The 6,000-nt window shown below is 42.7% G+C and overlaps 1 protein-coding gene across 2 annotated transcripts in view; it reads left to right on the top strand.

The window, feature by feature from the left end:
* The first annotated feature begins 1,591 nt into the window (after positions 1-1,591).
* CLGN (calmegin) overlaps positions 1,592-6,000 on the top strand; it is a 36,858-nt gene continuing 32,449 nt past the window's right edge. Inside the window, exon 1 of one of the 2 annotated variants that reach the window (XM_036424562.1) lies at positions 1,592-1,713. The gene's annotated coding sequence lies outside the window, so the exon portion shown is untranslated. The remainder of the gene's footprint in view (positions 1,714-6,000) is intronic. The other variant, XM_036424563.2, reaches the window with a different exon arrangement.

Genomic DNA, 6,000 nt, shown 5'->3' with positions numbered 1-6,000 from the left:
GAAAATAATACATCATAACCTGGTGTGTGTGTGTGTGTGTGTGTGTGTGTGTGTGTGTGTTTAAACCAGTAGTGCAAGAATCAGATTAGGATTCTGTTAGGAAACTTGTTAATAGAGAATACCATACTAATGTGTCTGAGGAGAAAAATATGATTACCTACACAGATGCTAAAAAGCCTTTTAAAAATTCAACAGCTACTTCCTATAAAAAATTAAATAAAATTGCAATAAATAGATACTTCCTTAACATGATAAAATTAAAATTGCCAGATAAATTACACATATGGAACTGTATGTACTAAAATTATTTGTCAATATAAAATTAGAACCTTGAGTATCCTGTATTTTAATTTGCTAAACTGGCAATCATAGATAAAATGTACATGCCTCATCCTAAAGATGGTTCTTACTTAATGGAAAAATAGTAGAATCATTTGCACTGAGGTCAGAAATATGGCAAGAATTTTTAGTTTTCAGCTTCTTCATTGCAAACTTTGAATATATCCTTTAGAAATTATTTCCAGCAAGTAGAATTGTCTTGGTTATGGGCCACAGAATTATGCTGAATAATAAAAGTTGGAAAGACTGAAGAAAGAAATATCACTATAAAGTACCTCAAGTTAAAAAATAATCAATAAACACTATCCAAACACACTCCAAAAGGTAACAGCATCAAGAGTGTAGAGTTGGTAGCCTTATTACTGATGCAACGTGAAAAATGTCCCCTGACACTGACACCTAGCCAATCATTACAGATTGTGCATGGATCACCATCAAGCTCAGTCTGAGACTCTTTAATAGGGGCATCACTAGTCAACAAATACTTTATTCTTCCAATAAAATTGAATCATGATTATAGCAAATTCAAAGTCCAGATTTTTCTAGGAAACATAAGTAGTAAAAGCTACATGATCCAACACCTAGGGGCCAAAAAAAAAGGGGGGGGGGGAGGAGAATCAGTAGTACATTTATGCTATATTTTTATGTTTAGTGTGCTGGTTGAAACTACAGGTTCTGAAAGAGACGGGCCTAAATTTCAACCCTGATATTTCCATATTTACTCTGGCAAGCAAATGATCTTCAGTTTCTTTAAGATGAATGGCTGTGAAGGTTACTAGCAAAGATCTTGTAAAACCCTTAAGTGTACAGCAAGTACAATACATGTTAGCAATTCATAAGAGTGTTTCAGAAAAAAACCAAAACACACGACAATGCATTTATTACGTTAACATCTAACATATGTATATTCACCATGCACTCGGAATAGGACGCCTTCCTGGGGACCACCGGTCACCTCCCCTGCCCTAAAGACCTGCAGGAACAGCCTGGGTGCTGTTCGCAAACCTGATGCACCTGGAACTCAGGACCCTAAGATGCGCACCGAGAGGCAGAACCCCGCAGTTTGCAGAAAGGGCGGGCGCAGGGCGGGAGGGAAAGGTGGCGTCAAGAAGCCCTCCCCTGCGGACCCGGGACCGGGGACCCAGGGCCGAGCCCGCTCAGCCCGCCCGCCCGCTCGGGCCGGGCGGTTGAGCCCGCGGAGCAGGTGCGCGCGGCCCGCCCGCCGCCGCCGCCTCCCGCCCGGCGCACGCGCACGCGCAGTTAGCCGTCGCTGCTGGGCGGCCGCGGGCGGGACGCGGCGGGGAGAAGCGGGGACCAAGTGGCAGCGACTCGGACTTATGAGCTGCCACCGCCGATCACGGGCCCGCAGGACAGGTGCGTGGGCTCAGGCCACCTCCCCGCTGCCCCTTGCGCTCCGAGGGGAGGATGAGGAATCGAAATCATTGCTTTTTGCCCCCAGGATGAGGGAAGGGGGGAAGGGGTGGGGATGCACCCCTCTCTTTGGGGACCCGCCGGGCTGAGCAGGCGGGGCGGGTGCGGGAGCGGCGCGGCGCTGGGGCGGGGGCCCGCGGGGCGCTCCTGGCGGCTCTCCCGGCCTCGGGAGGAGGAAGAGGAGCCCGGCGGCGGCGGGGTTTGGTGCCGGCAGGGTCCGTTGGGTCCCGCGGAACCGCCGTGTCCACCTGCTGCGCCGGGCTCGGGAGGACGCGGGGTGCCGGGTGCCCCCGAGGTGGGGTCCCGGAGCCGAGGCCGTTACCCCAGCGGTTACCATTCCACCCGTTCCACGCTCGAGCCCGGCCGCCGAGGGATGTAGAGGGGAAGCGGGAGGTCCCCGGGGGCGCTGCTGTCCCACCCGCTGCTTCTCCCCCGGGGAAGGCGACCGGACCAGCCCCCGGGCCGCTCCCTGGATGCGCTGCCGGGAGCCGGCGGCGCCGCTGGGGATCCGCCTGGAGTTGGGCGACATCCAAAGAAGCCCCAAGGACCAGAGGCTCATTATCTCCTAAAGCCTGTTTATGATCCATCAGACGCTTTGGCCGGTCTCATAACATTTTTCCAAGTAACAAGGAGGGGGCGTTTGCTTGGGATTTAAGAAGCAAAGGACAGCTGAGCTGTGGACCGGAGAGAAAGGAACTCCGGTGGCCACAGGAGGCGGGGTGGGGAGGGGAGTGGCGGGAGAAGCCTCAACTTAGGAAAGAGTTCATTTATATGGAAACGTTTTGATGCATAAGAGCCATTAAAACCCCCGTCTAGCCTTAAGATTTTGCCGGCTTTAACATTTTACCTCACGCTAGGTCACTCCATCACTCTGGGTAAACCCTCCTTTTGGTGAGTGTAAGTTTGATTTCTTTTCTGTTTACACAGTTTTGCCTTCAGATCTAATTGGTTTGATCTTCCAGTCACATTTACACCTTATCCCTAAATCCTTAGAACAAAGTATTCTATATTCTTGATAAAGTTAATTATGATGTGTGTAAATGGTGTATATTGATGGCTCTGAACAAATTGAATAGTGCAGTAAATTAGACTTATTTCTTGTTTTCAAAATTAGACTTTTTTCTTGTTTAGTGCTCTTAAATAGAAAGCTAGAAGTGTAAACCTTAATGGACCATTAGGTCATCTAATTTAATTAACCCTTTTACATGACCAATGATAGAATAGGCCCAGAGCAGTTTTAACCCATCGCCTTTTTATTTAACCCATTGCCTTTTTATTTTTTTAAAAATATATTTTTATTGATTTCAGAGAAGAGGGGAGAGGAAGAGAGACAAAAACATCAATGATGAGAATCATTGAACGGTTGCCTCCTGCACACCCCCAACCAGGGATCAAGTCAGCTACCCAGGCATGTGCCCTTGACCAGAATTGAACCTGGGACATTTCAGTCTGCAGGTGGACACTCTATCCACTGAGCCACCAAACTGGGTAGGGCTAACCCATTGCCATTTTAAAACTAGGACTAGAAACCTTGCCATGGTGCCAGTTCAGTGTGTTTTCTATCATCTCATTCTGTAGATGAGTTCCCAAAGCTGAATGACAACTAAAACTTTAAATAATAGTGATTTTCAAATACTGCTTTTGAGGCACACTAGCGTTGGGTAAGTCTTCAGCCAGCCATTAAACCTGAATAGCAACAAGGCACATAAGAATAGCGCAGAGAGAAACTAAATACATTTAAGAAATACCCAAATGTATTTAGTTACCAATGACTAGTTTTAAGATAATGGTTGTCTGGAGGTGTAGTTACTGGGAGAAGGGAATTAAGGAGCTAGAGGAGCAGGCTTGGGAGGAAAAACCAAGTACAAATTAATGGAAGCTTTGGGACATCCATTGAAGATGGATAATGATTTGAAACTAAAGAGGAAGTGATCTCTGAACTGTGAATAAGATTTGAGAGTTTTAGCTGGCTTTTATAGCTAGAAGCCAAGTATGTTCTGCTAATTACTGTAAGTTTAGTGTTTGATACATGCCTGGCACATAACTGATGATGACAAATATGTGTGAATGATGAATTTTATTACCTACTGGCTGGACTCCCCTGAATTTCTGGAAACACTGGCTATCACCAAACGAATACATTCTGTAGCGTGCTACTTCCTTCTGTGAGAAAACGGCTGCATTTTAAGGCGAGTCTTGCAACTTCTTTGGAACCAGGCTACCTGCCAGCAGTGTCACTGTTACCTGCCCCTCCACCTCATTTGTGATCCTTCAAAGTGAATTTTTTAGAATACCCTTTAATTTTGATAAAAATTTGTCCACTTTTATTTTTGTGATGTAGTAACACAAAACTTTTTAATATTTCTGTTTATTATCTTTTCTAGAAAAGCAAATTATGAATTGAGTTGTTCAAATGCAGCATGTCCATAGAAAAATTGTGAAATAACTCATAATCAGAGATGTTTTTCATAAATGTAGAGTAGAATTTTAAAATATGATTAATTCTCCATATTAAACCAGACCATAAAATAGCAAACTTCCTAGACTATTATATTCCTATTCTATAGAAATGCCTTCATTGTGCTAAGTTTCAACAATGTTCTAATAAACTTAAGAGCACCAATATCAGAAGCATTGCCATAACTACTTCATCTGTCATAAAACCATAAAGACATCTATTATGCAAGGATTCAGTTCATAAATTTTCTATGAGTTAAATTCCAGAAAGATTTTTTACCTCCAAGGAGCTTGTAGACTTTTATAGTGAATGCTCCTTCATTTTATTTCTGTTTTCCCCCAATTGCTTAAAGACCCTTACACTAAATGTATTGCTGCTATACTGCTAGGAGAAAATCCTTCTAGTTGGTTGCTTAGAAACATCTGTTTACCTTCTTCTTCCCCTCCCCCTATCATTTATGCATTCATTAATTTATTTCATAAACATGTACATGTACCTATTTATCATGTTCCAGCAATATTTGGGACACTATGAATACAGAAATGATAGAGAATTGCAGAGCTGGGTGAGCTTATATTTATGTCTGTTTTGGGTTTTTTTTTTTGCAAGCTGCTCCACACTGTTGTTTTGGAACTATGTAGTATAATCCTAAATAGTATAATCTTAAATAAATAAGAAAATGTATCATTATAATGTTTATGTAAAAATTAGCAAATGATGTTATTTAGTCAATTTTAACTTTAGTGTGTAGCTATGTTTTTAAAGCCCAATGCAGATTTATTCACGTAGTCAGGATTTCAGTTCTCATCATTTCACTAATCCCAGACCTTCAGTAGTTTCTCACTTTTATAACATTAGATCCAGACTCCTTGGGTATTTTGTAGCACTTTGTTGCCTAAACCTCCAGAAAGTTGTATTTCCAATGATTATTTTTGCTATTATGGTTCTTTCCCACTTTTTGCTGTATTCCTTAAGGAATTTTTATTATTTCTAGGTTCTTCTGATTTAGGAAAATATACCCAGTTTTTGTTAACAAATGTATTCATAAATGTAATTCTAAAAAAAAAAAAAAAAAGCAAGCCACCTCAGGCCTCACATGGTTTCTGGAGTTACTGAGGTGTGGATGGCTATGATGGTTAATTATATGTGTCAACTGAACCACAATGTGCCCAGATATTTGATCAAACACTGTTCTGGGTGTGTCTGTGAGGGAGATTTTGAATGAGATTCTAACATTTGAATGTTAAAATGAGTAAAGCAGGTTGCCCTCCCCAGTGTTGGTGGGCCTCATCTAATCAGTTGAAGGCCTGAATAGAAGAAGAAGAAGAACAACAACAACAACAACAACAAAAACAGAACCCCTCCTGCCTGTAGTTAGCTGGTCCTTCAGTCTTTTCCTGTCTTTGGACTCAAACTGAAATGTTGGCTCATCTTGGGTCTTGAGCCTGCTGGCTTTCAGACAGGAATTTATACCATTGGTTCTTCTGGCTCTCAGGCTTTCAGACTCAAGAGTAGAAATGCAAAACAAGCTTTCCTGGGTCTCCCTCTTAACTCCACTCCACACCTAACTCCAAAGAAAATATTATCTAGTATTGTCCCCTGGAAAAAGAAAAACAACTTGGTGATCAGCTAGCAATCTCTCCCACCCTCTGCAACAAATATTGGGGATCCTGTGATTGTCTTATTATTAGTGGTCTAGCTATCTCTGCTGTGGAACTGAGCTTTACTTCAATACCAATAAATGAACTCCACTTTATAGTTTGTGATTTGGA

The sequence above is a fragment of the Pipistrellus kuhlii genome, unplaced genomic scaffold, assembly GCF_014108245.1.
Source record: "Pipistrellus kuhlii isolate mPipKuh1 unplaced genomic scaffold, mPipKuh1.p scaffold_m20_p_8, whole genome shotgun sequence".
Lineage (NCBI taxonomy): Eukaryota > Metazoa > Chordata > Mammalia > Chiroptera > Vespertilionidae > Pipistrellus > Pipistrellus kuhlii.
This window is presented reverse-complemented; position numbering and strand designations above follow the sequence as displayed.